General features: G+C 38.0%; 1 long non-coding RNA gene across 3 annotated transcripts in view; it reads left to right on the top strand.

Annotated features, from left to right (window-relative positions):
• Positions 1-14,261, top strand: part of LOC131502764 (uncharacterized) — a 70,860-nt gene extending 56,599 nt beyond the window's left edge. The window contains exons 7-8 of one of the 3 annotated variants that reach the window (XR_009257176.1): positions 5,373-9,941; positions 13,500-14,261. This is a non-coding gene — a long non-coding RNA (uncharacterized LOC131502764). Of the gene's footprint in view, positions 1-5,359; positions 9,959-13,499 lie in introns of those variants that run through there. The other 2 variants (XR_009257178.1, XR_009257177.1) reach the window with 2 other exon arrangements.
• Positions 14,262-16,919: the final 2,658 nt, after the last annotated feature.

Raw genomic sequence — 16,919 nt, 5'->3', positions numbered from 1 at the left:
TTAAGATCCAATGTTTAACATATTACCTGAGATGTCTAGTTTTCACAAAAATTGTGAGATATTCAAAGAAACAAGAACATGTAATCCATAAGCCGGAAAAAAAAAGTAGGCAACAAAAACTGCCTGTGAAAGAGAGCAGATGTCATGTTTAAGAGACAAAGACTTCAAAGTAACCATTAGTTCAAAGAAATTTATTTCCAAGTACTAAAGGAAACTGCTTAAAGAAATATAGGAAGGAGAGAATATTATGAAAAACTAGATGCCAACAAATTGGACAGCTTAGAAGAAATGGATAAATTCCTAGAAACATATAACCTGACAAAACTGAAATAAGAAGAAATAGAAAATTTGAACAGACCAAAAACAAGCAAAGAAATTGCATCAGTAATCTAAAAACTCCCAACAAACAAAAGTCCATGACCAAATGGCTTCACAGGCAAATTCTACAAAACAATAAAAGAAAAGTTATTGTCTATTCTTCTCAAACTATTCCAAAAAATAGAAAAGGAAGGAAAACTTCCAAATTCTTTCTATGAGGCCAAAACCAGGCAGAGAGACCAGAAAGAGAGAGACAGGCCAATGTCTCTGATGAATATGAATGCAAAATTTCTTAGTAAAATACTAGAAAACCAAATATAGCAATACATTAAAAAATCATTCACCACAATCAAGTGGGATTTATGTCTGGGTCACAAGGGTGGTTTAGTATTCATGAATCAATCAACATGATATATCATAGCAAAGGATAAGAACCATATGATCACTTCAATAGATGCAGAAAAAGCATTTGACAAAGTACAACATCCATTCATGATAAAAAGCCTCAACAAAGTAGATTTTAGAGGGAAATTACTTCAACGTAATGAAGACCATATATGAAAAACTCATAGCTAATATCATCCTAAATGGGGAAAAACTGAAAGAATTTCCTCCATGGTCAGGAACAAGATGAGGTTGTCCACTCTCACCACTTTTATTCAACATAGTACTGGAAGACCTAGTCTCAGCAATCAGACAACAAAAAGAAATAAAATACATCCAAATTAGCAAGGAAGAAGTAAAACTTGCACTATTTGCAGATGACATGATACTATACATAGAAAACCTGAAAGACTCCATCAAAAAACTTCTAGAACTTATAAATGAATTCAGTAAAGTCACAGGATACAAAATAAATGCACAGAAATCTATTGCATCATTATGGGGTGCCTGGGTGGTTTGGTCAGTTAAGTATCGAACTCCTGGTTTTGGCTCAGGTCATGATTTCACAATTCTTGAGTTTGAGCCCCATGTCAAGCTCCTCTCTGACAGTATGGAGCCTGCATGAGATTCTCTCTCTCTCCCTCTCTCTGCCTCTCAGGCACAGACACACACTCTCTCCCACAATAAGTAAATAAACTTAAAAATATTTTTAAAAATTCTGTTGTGTTTCTATACACCAATAATTAAGCAGCAGAAAGATAAATCAAGGAATCAATACCATTTATAATTGCACCAAAAAATACCTAGGAATAAACCTAACCAAATAGGTGAAAGATCTGTACTCTGAAAACTATAAAACATTCATGAAAGGAATTGAAGATGACACAAAGAAATGGAAAAAACATTCTATGCTCATGGATTGGAAGAACAAATAGTGTTAAAAATGTCTATATTACCTAAAACAATCTATACATTTAATGCAGTCCCTCTGAAAATACCAACAGCAATTTCCACAGAGCTAGAACAAACAACTCTAAAATTTGTATGGAATCACAAAAGACACCAAATAGCCAAAGCAAACTTGGAAAACAAAGCTGGAGGCAACACAATTCTGAACCTCAAGTTATATTACAAAGCTGAGGTGACCAAAACAATATTGTACTGGCACAAAAATAGACACATTGATCAATAGAACAGAATAGAAAACCTCAAAATGAACGCACAACTATATGGTCAATTAATCTTCCACAAAGCAGAAAAGAATATCCAATGGAAAAAAGACAGTCCCTTCAATAAATGGTATTGGGAAAACTAGACAGCAACATTTAAAAGAATGAAACTGGATCACTCTCTTACACCATACACAAAAATAAATTCAAGATGGATTAAAGACCTAAATGTGAGACAGGAAACCGTTAAAATCCAAAAGGAGAACATAGGCACTAACCTCTTTGACACTGCCTACAGCAACTTCTTACTTGACATGTATCCTGAGGCAAGGAAAATAAAAACAAAAATAAACTATTGAGACAATATCAAATAAAAAGCTTCTGCACAGTGAAAAAAAACAACAAAACTAAAAGGCAACCTATGGAATGGGAGTAGGTATCTGCAAATGAAATATCTGATAAAGTGTAAGTACCCAAAAAATATAAAGAACTTATCAAACTCAACACCCAAAAAACAAAGAATCGAGTTTAAAATGGTCAGAAGACATGAACAGACATTTTCCCAAAGACATAGAGATGGCTAACAGATACATGAAAAGATGCTCAACATCACTCATCATCAGGGTAGGACAAATCAAAACTACAAGGAGATATCACCTCACAGTAGTCATAATGGCTAAAATCAACAACAAAAGACACAACAGGTGTTGGTGAGGATTTAAAGAAAGGGGAACCCCCCCAAAGAAAGAAAGGGGAACCCTCTTGCACTTTTGGGAATAAAGACTGGTGCAGCCATTGTGGAAAATAGTATGGAGGTTCCTCAAAAAGTTAAAAATAGAGCGACACACTATGATCCAGCAATTACACTGCTAGATATTTACCTAAAGGATACAAAAATACTAATTTGAAGGGATACATGCACCCTGATGTTTACAGCAGCATTATCAACGATAGCCAAATTATGAAAAGAGCCTAAATGTCCACTGATTGATGAATGGATAAAGAAGATGTGTTATACAATGGAATATTACCCATGAAAAAAATGAAATCTTGCCTTTTGGAACGATAAAGATGGAGCTAGAGAGTATTATGCTAAGTGAAATAAGTCAGAGAAAGACAAATATATGATTTCACTCATACCTGGAATTAAAAAAAAAAAAATCAATCATAGGGGAGGGAGAGAAACCATGAAACAGACTCTTAACTATAGAGAACAAACTGATGGAGAGGTGGATGGGAAGATGTTAAATAGGCAATGTGGGTCCTTATTGTGATGAGGACCAAGTGTCCTATGTAAGTGTTGAATGACTAAATGGTACACTGTATGTTAACTAATTTAAATAAAATCTATGAAAATAAAAAGTAAAAGAGCTGAATGAAGGAGAAGAGAAGGTGGTGGAGCAGCATGGAGACCCTCAGCTTGTCTTGTCCCTGAAATGCAGCTAGATCAGCACCAAACCATTTTGCACACCTAGAAAATTAATCTGAGGATTAATACAACAATTTGCGTAACTTGAGCCACAGAACTCAGCAGGTATGCAGTGCAGAGAGGTTAACTGGGGGAGAGAAAAGCCTCAGAGGGTAGGGAGCTGTTTTTGCAGAGAGAGAACAAAGAAAGGAAGAGAGTAGGGCATATCGGGAGAGTGCAGGAAAAACACTCCCCTGAAAGTAGCTGGAAAGAAAGAGATAGAAAGAGTGAAAATACTCACAGGGGACTGAACAAGAAATCTATTCCCCAAAACCAGTGACAAGAAGAAAGGAGAGGGTTTCACTACCACCAGGATTCTATAAACAGGGAGTGCAGAGCCTGAAGTTCCAGAGCTCAATGCCTGGCAGTGCTTTGGTGAAGAAATAGGGTGAATCCCCATGAGCAGGCAGCAGAGTCTGAGGGTCTGAGTGCCACACGGGGAGAAGAGATTCCCCTTATTGGAGAGCATTTGGTAGAGGCCATATGGCCTCCCCATAGGCAAAGATCTAAGTGGACCACGGAGAGCAGCCAAGTTTGCTGATAATGGGACAAGGACACTAGAGGACAGTGAACCCTGGCACCGGCTGTGAGTTGTGATTTGGCATAATCTCTGAACCTCTGCTGCTATGTGATAGCGTGAAGATTTTCTGTGACAAGCTGGCAACCAACCATTGCTCAATGAGACCCTTCCCCAGAGAGTCATCACAGGTCCAAGCCACAGGGGTCTCTGAAGTGTGGGGTCTTGAAACACAACCCCATCTGACATAAAACTCTGGAGGGAGGTGCTGCCAGGGTGGTGGATGGCTTGGACAGGGACAGGGTAGAGGCAGGGAGTAAATGGATGCCTGAGACAGAGGGGTGATTGATTGTGGGTCGGTAAAAACCCAAAGTTCCTGTGTCAGACTAGGGAGTTGGGTGAAGCCACTTCCACCTCTCCCACCCACGTGCATGCACACCAGACTGATCCACCCCAGTAAGGTAAGCAGTGCCACCTAGTGGAGAATAGAGCCATTACACCAAGCCCCACCCAATTGTGCCCTCCAGGCACATCCCCTAGAAGACCAGCATGAGTCCCTCCACCTGCTTAGTGTACAGAGTGCTTCATAGTTTGAGTTCAAGGGGAAACTGTATGTAACTTCATTTGGATTTCATTGTTTGCTGGTTCATTTATTCCATTTAAAAAAAATTGTTTTAAAGTTTATTTTTGAGGGGCGCCTGGGTGGCGCAGTCGGTTGAGCGTCCGACTTCAGCCAGGTCACGATCTCGCGGTCCGTGAGTTCGAGCCCCGCGTCAGGCTCTGGGCTGATGGCTCGGAGCCTGGAGCCTGTTTCCGATTCTGTGTCTCCCTCTCTCTCTGCCCCTCCCCCGTTCATGCTCTGTCTCTCTCTGTCCCAAAAATAAATAAAAAAAAAAAAACGTTGAAAAAAAAATTTTTTTTTAAAGTTTATTTTTGAGACAGAGTATGAGTGGGAGAGGGACAGAGAGAGGGAGACACAGAATCTGAAGCAGACTCCAGGCTCTGAGCTGCCAGCACAGAGCCCGACATGGGGCTCAAACCCATGAACTGTGAGACCATGACCTGAAGTCAGACACTCAACTGACTGAGCCACCCAGGCGCCCCCATTCCATGTTTTTTTGCTTCTATTTTTGTTTACATTGTTTTTGTTGTTTTTTTTTCTTTTCTTTTTCATGGATACAGAAAGGGAAATTTTTAATTTTCTTTTTTTAATTTTTAAATTTTTTTCTATTATTTTTTACTTTATTCTTTGTTTCTCTTAAATTTTTTCTTCTATTTCATTTTATTACATTTTATTCTATATTATTATATAAATATATTTTTATTTTTTCTTACTTTTTTTCTTTTTCTTTTCTTTCCCATTTTTCTTTACTCTATCAAACCTCTTTCAACAATCAGACAAAAACACACCTAGGTTCTAGCTTCCTTTATTTGATTTTTTGTTTGGCTTTTAATTTTTTAATTTTAAGTTTTAATTTTATTAATATTTTTCTTCCTCCAAAGTGACAAAATGAAGGAATTCACCCCAAAAGAAAGAACAGGAAGAAATGACAGCCAGCAGCTTAATCAACACAGATGTAAGCAAGATGTCTGAACTAGAATTTAGAACCACGATACTAAGAATACTAGCTGGAGTTGAAGAAAGCCTAGAAACCTTTTCTGCGGAGATAAAAGAAGTAAATCTAGTCAGGACGAAAGTAAAATTGCTATAACCGAGATGCAATCTTGAGTGGATGCCAAGATGACAATAATGGACGAAGCAGAGCAGCGAATCCGCTATAAAGAAAAAAATTGTGGAAAATAATGAAGCAGGAAAAAGAGGGAAACAAAGGCAAAGAGCACAATACAAGACTTAGAGAACTCAGTAACTTATTAAAAAAGGATAACATCCAAATCATAGGAGCATAGGAGTTGAAGAGAAAGAAAAAGGGTCAGTGAGCAAATTATAGCAGAAAGCTTTCCTAATCTGGGAAAGGACACAGACATCAAAATCCAAGAATCACAGAGAACTCCCATTAGATTAAACAAAAACCAACCATCAAAAAGGCATATCATAGTCAAATTCACAAAATACATAGACAAGGAAAGAATTATAAAACCAACAAGGGAAGGGTGCCTGGGTGGCTCAGTCAGTAAGCATCTGACTTCAGCTCGGATCATGATCTTCTGTTCTATGAGTTCGAACCCTGCATCGGGCTCTGTGCTGACAGCTCAGAGCCTGGATCCTGCTTTGGATTCTATATCTCCCTCTCTCTCTGCCCCTCTACCAGTCGCACTCTATGTCTCTTTCTCACTCTCAAAACTAAATAAACAATTACAAATTAAAAACAACAAGGGAAAAAAAATCCTTAACCTATAAGCGAAGACAGTTCACGTTCGCAGCAGACCTATCCATAGAAACTTGGCAGGCCAGAGAGGAGTGGCAGGATATATTCAACATGCTGAATCAGGAAAATGTGCAGCCAAGAATTCTTTATACAGCAGGGCTGTCATTCAAAATAGAAGGAGATAAAGTGTTTCCCAGATAAACAAAAACTAAAGGAGTTCATGACCACTTAACTAGCCCTGAAAAAAATTTTAAGGGGGACTCTTTGGAGAAAAGACAAAACAAAACAAAAAAGTCAAAAGCACTACAGGCAACACAATGGCACTAAATTCATAACTTTCAGTACTCGCTCTAAATGTCAATGTACTAAACGCTCCAATCAAAAGACATAGGGTATCAGAATGGATAAGAAAACAAGGCCCATCTATATGCTGCTTACAATAGACCCATTTTAAACCTAAAGACACCTGTAGATTGAAAGTAAGGGGGTGGAGAACCATCTATCATGCTAATGATTGTCAGAAGAAAGCTGGAGTAGCCATACCTATATCAGACAAAATATTTTAAAATAAAGGCTGTAACAAGTGATGAAGAAGGGCATTATATCATAATCACGGGGTGTATCCACCAAGAAGACCTAACAATGGTAAATATTTATGCCCTCAACTGAAAGCCCCTGAATATATAAATCACTAATTACAAACATAAAGAAACTCATTGATAATAATACCATCATTAGTAAGAGACTTCAACACCCCACTTGGAACAATGAACAAATCATCTAAGCAGAAAATCAACAAGGAGACATGGCTTTGAATGACATACTGGACTCGATGGACTTAACAGATAAATTCAGAACACTTCATCCTAAAGAAGCAGAATACAAATTTTACTCGAGTGCGCATGGGACATTCTCCAGAATAGATCACATACTGGGACACAAATCAGCCCTCAATAATACAAAAAGGTCGAGGTCATACCATGCATATTTTCAGACCACAACACTATGAAACTTGAAATCAACCACAAGAAAAAATTTGGAAAGACAATGAATACTTGTAGATTAAAGAACATCCTACTAAAGAATGAATGGGTCAACCAATAAATTAAAGAGGACATTAAAAAGTACATGGAAGCCAATGAAAAGGAAACCACGACAGCCCAAAAGCTCAGGGATGTGGCAAAGGTGGTCAGAAGAGGGAAGTATATAGCAATCCAGCCCTTCCTAAAGAAGGAAGAAAAGTCTCAAATACATAACCTAACCTTAGACCTAAAAGAGCTGGGTAAAGAACAGCAAATAAAGCCCAAAACCAACAGAAGAAGGGAAATAATAAGGATAAGAGCAGAAATCAATGATATCAAAATCACAAAAACAGAACAGATCAATGAAACTAGGAGCTGGTTTTTTGAAAGAATTAACCAAATGGACAAAGCCCTGGCCAGATTGATCAAAAAGAAAAAGGAAAGGACCCAAAGTAATAAAATCACAAATGAAAGAGGAGAGATCACAACAAACACCACAGAAATACAAAAAACAATAAGAGAATATTATGAGAAATTATATGCCAAGAAGTGGGGAATCTGGAAGAAATGCACAAATTCCTAGAATATATAAACTACCAAAATTGAAACAGGAAGAAATAGAAATTTGAACAGACCCATAATCAGTAAAGAAATTGAATCAGTAATCAAAAATCTCCCAAAAAATAGGAGACCAGAGCCAGGTGACTTTCCGGGGGATTTCTACCAAACATTTAAGAAAGAGTAACACCTACTCTTTTGCAGCTGTTCCAAAATATAGAAATGGAAGGAAAACTGCCAAACTCATTCTATGAGTCCAGTATTACTTTGGTTCCAAAACCAAAGACCCCACTAAAAAGGAGAACTACAGAACAATTTCCCTGATGAACATGGATGCAAAAATGCTCAACAAGATACTAGCAAACCGGATCCAACAATACATTAAAAGAATTATTCACCATCATCCAGTGGGATTTATTCCTGTAATGCAGAGCTGTTTCAATATCTGCAAATCAATGTGATACATCACATGAATAAAAGGATAAGAACCACATGATCCTCTCAACAGTTGCAGAGAAAGCAATTGACAAAATACAGCATCCTTTATTAACAAAAACCCTCAAGAAAGTAGAGATAGAGGGATCATACCCCAAGATCATAAAAGCCATACACAAAAAAACCATATACAAAAGACCTGGAGCTAGTATCATCCTCAATGGGGAAAAGTTGAGAGATTTTCCATTAAGGTCAGGAACATGACAGGGATGTCCATGCTCACTGCTATTCAACATAGTGTTGGAAGTCCTATCCTGAGCAGACAACGCAAAGAAATAAAAGGCATCCAAATCAACAAGGAGGAAGTCAAACTTTCATTCTTCGCAGATGACATGATACTCTATATGGAAAACACAAAAGACTCCACCAAAAACTTGCTAGAACAGATACATGAATTCAGCAAGGTTGCAGGATATAAAATCAATGTAGAGAAATCAGGTGCATTTCTATACACCAATAATGAAGCAACAGAGAGGGAAATCAAGGAATTGATCCCATTTACAGTTGCACCAAAACCCATAAAATACCTAGAAATAAACCTAATTGAAGAGGTAAAAAAGCTATATGCTGAAAACTATAGAAAGGTTATGAAAGAAATGAAGACACCAAAAAATGGAAAAATATTCCATGCTCATGGATTGGAAGAACAAATATTGTTAAAATGTAGATACTACTCAAAGCAATCTATGTATTCAATGAATTCCTATTAAAATAACAGTAGAATTCTTCACAGAGCTAGAACAAATAATTCTAAAATTTATATGGAACCAGAAAAGACGTTGAATGGCCAAAGAAATCCTGAAAAAGAAAACCAAAGCTGGAGGCATCATAATTCCGGACTTCAAGCTGTATTACAAAGCTGTAACCATCAAGACAGTATGGTATTAACACAAAACAGACAGATCAGTGGAACAGAATAGGGAACCCAGAAATGGACCCACAAATGTAATACCAACTAATCTTTGATAAATTGGGAAAGAATATCCAATGGAAATAACAGTCTCTTCAGGAAATGGTTCTGGGAAAACTGGACAGTGACATTTAGAGGAATGAACCTGGACCACTTTCTTAAAACATACACAAAAATAAACTCAAAATGGATGAAAGACCCAAACATGAGACAAGAAGCCATTAAAATCCTAGAGAAAACAGGCAACAACCTCTTTGACCTCAGCCACATCAACTTCGTACTTGACGTGTCTTTAGAGGCAAGGGAAACAAAAGCAAAAATGAACTATTGGGGCCTCATCTAGATAAAAAGCTTCTGCACAGTGAAGGAAACAATCAGCAAAACTAAAAGGCAACCAACAGAACGGGAGAAGACATTTGCAAATGACATATCAGATAAAGGGTTAGTATCCAAAATCTAAAAATAAACTTACCAAGCTCAACATCCAAAAAACAAATACTCCACTGAAGAAATGGGTAATGACATGAATAGACACTTCTCTAAAGAAAACATCCAGATGACTAACAGACACATGAAAAAATGCTCAACATCACTCATCTTTAGGGAAATACAAAGCAAAACCACTATGAGATACCACCTCACACCTGTCAGAGTGACTAAAATTAACAACTCAGGCAACAACAGATGTTGGTGAGGATGTGGAGAAAGGGAACCCTTTTACACTGCTAGTGGGAATGCAAACTGATGCAGCTACTCTGGAGAACAGTCAGGAGGTTCCTCAAGAAACTACAAATAGCGGGACGCCTGGGTGGTGCAGTCGGTTAAGTGTCCGACTTCAGCCAGGTCACGATCTCGCGATCCGTGAGTTCGAGCCCCGCATCAGACTCTGGGCTGATGGCTCGGAGCCTGGAGCCTGTTTCCGATTCTGTGTCTCCCTCTCTCTCTGCCCCTCCCCCGTTCATGCTCTGTCTCTCTCTGTCCCAAAAATAAATAAAAAACGTTGAAAAAAAAATTAAAAAAAAAAAAGAAACTACAAATAGAACTACCCTATGACCCAACAATTGCATTACTAGGTATTTATCCAAGGGATACAGGTGTGCTGTTTCGAAGGGACACATGCACCCCAATGTTTATGGCAGCACTATCAACAATCGCCAAAGTATGGAAAGTGCCCAAATGTCCATCGACTGATGAATGGATAAAGAAGAAGTGGTATGTATACACAATGGAATATTACTCAGCAATCAAAAAGAATAAAATCTTGACAATTGCAACTACATGGATAGAACTAGAGTGTATTGTGCTAAGCGAAATAAGTCAGAGAAAGACAAATAGCATATGATGTCACTCATATGGAATTTAAGATATGAAACAGATTAACATAAGGGAAGAGAAGTAAAAATAATACAAAACAGAGAGAGGTCAACCATAAGAGTCTCTTAAATACAGAGAACAAATTGAGGGTTGCTGGATGGGTGTTAGGTGGGGGGGATGAGATAAATGGGCAAGGGGCATTAAGGAGGACATTTGTTGCAATGAGCACTGGGTGTTATATTTAAGTGATGAACCACTAAATTCTATTCCTAAAACCATTATTATACTATATGTTAACTAACTTGGATTTAAATGTTTAAGAAAAGAATTTTTAAAAAGAGCCGAATGAAAAATGAATATATCTGTACTATTCCATTTATTCATTCATTCATTCATTCATTCATAATTAACATACAATGTTATATCAGTTTCAGGTGTACAATATAATGATTCAACAATTCTACAGATTACTTAGTGCTCATTGTAAGTGTTCTCTTAATCCTCTTCACCTATTGACCCAACCACCTCCCCTTGGGCAACCACCAATTTATTCTATATATAAGAGTCTGGTATTTTGTTTCTCCTCTTTCTTTCTCTGTCTCTCTCTGTCCCTCTCTCTGTCTTTTTAAATTTTTTTTTCAACGTTTTTTATTTATTTTTTGGGACAGAGAGAGACAGAGCATGAACGGGGGAGGGGCAGAGAGAGAGGGAGACACAGAATCGGAAACAGGCTCCAGGCTCCGAGCCATCAGCCCAGAGCCTGACGCGGGGCTCGAACTCACGGACCGCGAGATCGTGACCTGGCTGAAGTCGGACGCTTAACCGACTGCGCCACCCAGGCGCCCCTCTCTCTGTCTTTTTAATTAGGCTTCATGACCATCAATCACCCCAAAGCAGGGTGAACCCATGACCCTGAGATCAAGAGTCGGACGCTTAACCAACTGATTAACCCAGGCGCCCCTGTTTCTCTCCTTTTTTCCTTTGTTCATTTGTGTTTTTTTTTTCTTAAACTCCACTTGTGAGTGAAATCATATGGTATTTGTCTTTCTGACTGACTTATATCACTTAGCATTGTACCCTGCAGATCCATCCGTGTTGTTACAAATGGCAAGATATTCATTCTTTCTTATGACTAATATTCCATTATATATATATATATATATATATATATATATATATATACCACATCTTAACCTAGGTTGCTACCATATCTTGGCTATTATAAATAATGCTGCAAGAAACATAGGACTGCATATATCTTTTCAAATTAGAGTTTTTATTTTCTTTGGGTACATTGTTTTCTAATCATATAATTATTTAAATGAGAACTATTCTATACTGATCAGAAATGGGTCAATGGTTACCAGTGGAAATGTGGGGGTGTTGTTGAAGGCATTACAAATGCACAAGAGAACACTTTTCCTGATAATAGATGTGCTTATTATCTTGAATGTGATAGTCTTGCATATGTAAAAACTTATCAAATTGTACATTTTGAACATGTACACTTTGTTCTATGTCAATTCTACCTGTCAATTATGTTAATACCTATGCAAATTCTGGCATTAAAGAAAGCACCACTAAAGGGAAAAAAAATGTCAAGAACTTGTATCCTAATTAAAATAACAATTTATCAACATTGGTGACTGAAATAACAAAGAAAGAAGAAAATGTGTAAGGTGCTAAAGTTGTTGCCTGGTGTTTTGATGCTTATAATGAAATGTGAAAAGAGAAACTAAAAGGAGTATTAATCATAAAGGAGTTTAGGCCTAATTAATGGTTTAGAAATGTTTTAGCATCTCCTGAAGGTCAACTATGTTTAAGTTATGTCTTCCGAGTAAAGAGAAAATCCAAGATCCTGCCAGGAAAATATGGTCTCAAGGTGAAGCTGAAGCTATGGTGCTAAAATTCTTTGTTAAAGTATGAGAAAGACAAAATGTTGTGCCTCAGAATATTAAGCTGGACAAAGGCACTTTTCGTCAGGCTCTGGGCTGATGGCTCGGAGCCTGGAGCCTGTTTCCGATTCTGTGTCTCCCTCTCTCTGCACCTCCCCCGTTCATGCTCTGTCTCTCTCTGTCCCAAAAATAAATAAAAAACGTTGAAAAAAAAATTAAAAAAAAAAAGTTTAAGGGTGTGCCTGGGAGAGTATCTTCATCACACAATAGGGCTTTTAAGAAATGTAAAGACTATTATACAAAACTCCCAAAAGAAGACCAGGGTGAAACGGGGCTTAATGAAAGAGATTTCGGGGATTGGTGTTTCTTCATAGAATATCAAAACTAATTTTTAAAGAATTATGTTTCCAGACATATCACCAAATTTACTGACAAGGACAGAAACACCACAAAAAAGGAAAAAAAAGGACTTTGAACCCTCAAAACCTACTTAGCTGGACCACTTTCTTATACCATACACAAAAATAAATTCAAAATGGATGAAAGACCTAAATTTGAAACAAAACACCAATAAAATCCTAGAGGAGAACAGAAAAAGCAACCTCTTTGACCTTGGCCATAGCAACTTCTTACTAGATATGTCTCCTGAGACAAGGGAAACACAACAAAATATGTACTATTGGGACCTCATCAAGATAAAAAGCTTGTGCACAGTGAAGGAAACAATTAACAAAATGAAAAAGGCAAGTTATAGAATGTGAGAAGATATATGCAAATGAAGTATCAGATAAAGAGTTAGTACCCCAAATCCATGAAGAATTTACCAAACTCGACACCTCCCCAAATAATCTAGTTTTAAAAAGGGGCATAAGACATGAATAGACTTTTTCCCAAAGAAGACATAGAGACGGCTAACAGACACATGCAAAAATGCTCAACATCATTCATCATCAGGGAAATACAAATCAAAACGACGAGATACCACCTCACACCTGTCAGAATGGCAAATATTAACAACACAAGAAACAACAGGTGTTGGTGAGGATGCAGAGAAAGGGGAACCCTCTTGCAATATTGTTGGGAATGCAAGCTAGTATGGCCACTCTGGTGAACAGTATGGAGGTTCCTCAAGAAACTAAAAATAGAACTACCCTATGATCCAGCAATTGCACTACTAGTACTTTGTATCCAAAGGATACAAAAATACTGATCCAAAGGGGCACATGCACCACAATGTTTATAACTGTATTATCAATAGCCAAATTATAGAAAGACCCCAAATGTCTATCAGTTGATGAATGGATAAAGATATAATACACACACACACACACACACACACACACACACACACAATGAACTATTACTCAGCCATCAAACAGAATGGAATATTACCATTTGCAATGATTCAGATGGAGTTAGAATTATGCTACACGAAATAAGTCAGTAAGAGAAAGACAAACACCATATGATTTCACTCATATGGAAATTTAAGAAACAAAACAGATGAACATAGAAGGAAAAAAGAAGAAAACAAAACATAAAAGACTATTAACTCTAGATAACAAACTGCGGGTTCCTGGAGGGGAGGTGGGCAGGGATGAGCCAAATGGGTGATGGGTATTGAGGAGGTCATTTGTGATAAACACTGGATGTTATACGTATAAGTGATGAATCATCAAATTCTATTCCTGAAACCAATATACACTATATGTTAACTAACTAGAATTTATTTTAACATAATTTATCCTCAAATTGGTTTCCATACAACATCCAGTGCTCATCCCAACAAGTGCCACCCTCGATGCCCATTACCCACTTTCACCTCTCCCCCAATCCCAATCAACCCTGTTTGTAACTTCCCCCCCCTCCATGGTCTTAAGTTTCTCAAAATCCACCTATGAGTGAAAACATATGGTATCTGTCTTTCTCTGACTGACTTATTTCACTTAGCATAATATCCTCCAGTTCCATCCACATTGCTTCAAATGGCCAGATTTCATTCTTTCTCGTTGCCAAGTAGTATTCCATTGTATATAAAAACCACATCTTCTTTCTTCATTGATCAGTTGATGGACATTTAGGCTCTTTCCTATTATCCAATGATAATTTGGTTATCATTGAAAGTGCTGCTATAAACATTGGGGTATATGTGCCCCTATGCACCAGCACTCCTGTATCCCTGGGATAAATTCCTAGCAGAGCTATTGCTGGATCATAGGGTAGTTCTGTTTTTAAATTTTTGAGGAACCTCCACACTGGTTTCCAGAATGGCTGCACCAGTTAGCATTCCCATCAACAGTGCAAGAGGGTTCCCATTTCTCTGCATCCTCGCCAGCACCTATAGTCTCCTGATTTGTTCATTTTAGCCACTCTGACTGGCGTGAGGTGGTATCTCAGTGTGGCTTTGATTTGTATTTCCCTGATGATGAGTGACGTTGAGCATCTTTTCATGTGTCTGTTGGTCATCTGGATGTCTTCTTTGCAGAAGTGTCTATTCATGTCTTCTGCCCATTTCTTCACTGGGTTATTTTTTTGGGGGGTGTGGAGTTTGGTGAGTTCTTTATAGATTTTATCCCTTGCCTTTGGAGATGTGTCAAGTAAGAAATTGCTGCGGCTGAGGTCAAAGAGGTTGTTGCCGGCTTTCTCCTCTAGGTTTTTGATGGTTTCCTGTCTCACATTCAGGTCTTTTTTTTTTTTTTTTTTTTTCATTTGACTAATGTCTTTCATTTTTTTTTAATATATGAAATTTATTGTCAAATTGGTTTCCATACAACACCCAGTACTCATCCCAAAAGGTGCCCTCCTCAACCCATCACCCACCCTCCCCTCCCTCCCACCCCCCATCAACCCTCAGTTTGTTCTCAGTTTTTAACAGTCTCTTATGCTTTGGCTCTCTCCCACTCTAACCTCTTTTTTTTTTTTCCTTCCCCTCCCCCATGGGTTTCTGTTAAGTTTCTCAGGATCCACATAAGAGTGAAACCATATGGTATCTGTCTTTCTCTGTATGGCTTATTTCACTTAGCATCACACTCTCCAGTTCCATCCACGTTGCTACAAAAGGCCATATTTCATTCTTTCTCATTGCCACGTAGTATTCCATTGTGTATATAAACCACAATTTCTTTATCCATTCATCAGTTGATGGACACTTAAGCTCTTTCCATAATTTGGCTATTGTTGAGAGTGCTGCTATAAACATGGGGGTACAAGTGCCCCTATGCATCAGTACTCCTGTATCCCTTGGATAAATTCCTAGCAGTGCTATTGCTGAGTCATAGGGTAGGTCTATTTTTAATTTTCTGAGGAACCTCCACACTGCTTTCTAGAGCGGCTGTGCCAATTTGCATTCCCACCAACAGTGCAAGAGGGTTCCTGTTTCTCCACATCCTCGCCAGCATCTATAGTCTCCTGATTTGTTCATTTTGGCCACTCTGACTGGCGTGAGGTGATATCTGAGTGTGGTTTTGATTTGTATTTCCCTGATAAGGAGCGACTTTGAACATCTTTTCATGTGCCTGTTGGCCATCCGGATGTCTTCTCTAGAGAAGTGTCTATTCATGTTTTCTGCCCATTTCTTCACCGGGTTATTTGTTTTTCGGGTGTGGAGTTTGGTGAGCTCTTTATAGATTTTGGATACTAGCCCTTTGTCCGATGTGTCATTTGCAAATATCTTTTCCCATTCCGTTGGTTGCCTTTTACTTTTGTTGGTTGTTTCCTTTGCTGTGCAGAAGCTTTTTATCTTCATAAGGTCCCAGTAATTGATTTTTGCTTTTAATTCCCTTGCCTTTGGGGATGTGTCAAGTAAGAGATTGCTACGGCTGAGGTCAGAGAGGTCTTTTCCTGCTTTCTCCTCTAAGGTTTTGATGGTTTCCTGTCTCACATTCAGGTCCTTTATCCATTTTGAGTTTATTTTTGTGAATGGTGTGAGAAAGTGGTCTAGTTTCAACCTTCTGCATGTTGCTGTCCAGTTCTCCCAGCACCATTTGTTAAAGAGACTGTCTTTTTTCCATTGGATGTTCTTTCCTGCTTTGTCAAAGATGAGTTGGCCATACGTTTGTGGGTCTAGTTCTGGGGTTTCTGTTCTATTCCATTGGTCTATGTGTCTGTTTTTATGCCAATACCATGCTGTCTTGATGATGACAGCTTTGTAGTAGAGGCTAAAGTCTGGGATTGTGATGCCTCCTGCTTTGGTCTTCTTCTTCAAAATTACTTTGGCTATTCGGGGCCTTTTGTGGTTCCATATGAATTTTAGGATTGCTTGTTGTAGTTTCGAGAAGAATGCTGGTGCAATTTTGATTGGGATTGCATTGAATGTGTAGATAGCTTTGGGTAGTATTGACATTTTGACAATATTTATTCTTCCAATCCATGAGCAGGGAATGTCTTTCCATTTCTTTATATCTTCTTCAATTACCTTCATAAGCTTTCTATAGTTTTCAGCATATACATCTTTTACATCTTTGGTTAGATTTATTCCTAGGTATTTTATGCTTCTTGGTGCAATTGTGAATGGGATCAGTTTCTTTATTTGTCTTTCTGTTG

The sequence above is a fragment of the Neofelis nebulosa genome, chromosome X (genome assembly GCF_028018385.1).
Source record: "Neofelis nebulosa isolate mNeoNeb1 chromosome X, mNeoNeb1.pri, whole genome shotgun sequence".
Lineage (NCBI taxonomy): Eukaryota > Metazoa > Chordata > Mammalia > Carnivora > Felidae > Neofelis > Neofelis nebulosa.
Note: the sequence above shows the minus strand (reverse complement) of the source record. Positions and strands in the feature narration are given on the sequence as shown.